Here is a 1,104-nt window from a genome sequence, read left to right as displayed (position 1 = left end):
GAGGTTGCCGAGTATCCGTATTCCTCGAGTTCAAATAAGAGAGATGAGGATGGCCATACTAGCCGGTGGTGGGAGGATAATGGAGAGGACACTTCACTTTATAGCCTACCAGACCGAGCTCAGGACAGGTCGATTACAGGTATATGAGTTTTTATTGAAATGTCCTATATGCGTATGTAATTGCTACAGATTACTACTTAATAGCGACGAGCGTAAATCCTAAAGGGACCGATAACCAAGTATTTATAAGTAACGACGATCAAGATGTTTTTGCCACCTTTGGGAATCTTGAAATTTGGGATGAAAAGTAGTCATACATGCAGATTGAAGGTGATTGTTGAGAATTTCAAAGGCCAAATTAGCATTTGCTTAGTCAGAAGAGTAAGAGATCCCTTTTAATCCGGAGGAAGACACATTACGAGAATTTATATATCTGTTAGGACCTCAATTTGTTCTGGGTCATGCGATAAAGGTTATGCAGTAGGATGGACGCGATCATACCGGCACTAATGCACCAGATCCCATCAGAATTCTGAAGTTAAGCGTGCTGGGGTGAGAGTAATATTAGGATGGGTGACCCCCTGGGAAGTGTACTAAGAGTCCCACAAATGCGGACATAAGAGACAGATGAGAAGCTAGAGTAACCTAAGGGAAATTGGAGTATGCGGAGTGGTTAGAAACCCTAAAAGGTCACGAAGAATGAGGCGGACTAGACCGACAAGGAGAAAGAAGGCGCATCACAGCTCTAGAATTGGGATAAGCTCGAATAGTATTGGGAAATACTTTGTAAGCGAGGTGTTAGTAAATATATATATCTATGTAAGTGTATAACATCCTATACGTGGCTGCGCCAACCGATATGTGTGTCCCAGCAACCGACGTTGCTATATACTGAAGACATTAATCGAACAGGGTAATGAAGTTCAAGTGACAAAAGTGGTACAAATGTTGCAAGGTAAGTTAATGTTATTTTCACTACAGGGTAGAGTTGAAAAGTCCTAATGCAATAACATCAGGGAAGGAAGAAAGTGAGTATATAGAAAGTAAAGAGATTAGAATATCTTGAGACAACGAAGCAAAAGAAAAGAGAAGTAAGAAACGAGG

The 1,104-nt window shown here is 41.0% G+C and overlaps 1 pseudogene; it reads left to right on the top strand.

Moving 5' to 3' along the window:
• The first annotated feature begins 487 nt into the window (after positions 1-487).
• Positions 488-604, top strand: LOC132051347 (5S ribosomal RNA; annotated as a pseudogene).
• Positions 605-1,104: the final 500 nt, after the last annotated feature.

Source organism: Lycium ferocissimum, chromosome 3, assembly GCF_029784015.1.
Source record: "Lycium ferocissimum isolate CSIRO_LF1 chromosome 3, AGI_CSIRO_Lferr_CH_V1, whole genome shotgun sequence".
NCBI classification, from domain to species: Eukaryota; Viridiplantae; Streptophyta; class Magnoliopsida; order Solanales; family Solanaceae; genus Lycium; species Lycium ferocissimum.
This window is presented reverse-complemented; position numbering and strand designations above follow the sequence as displayed.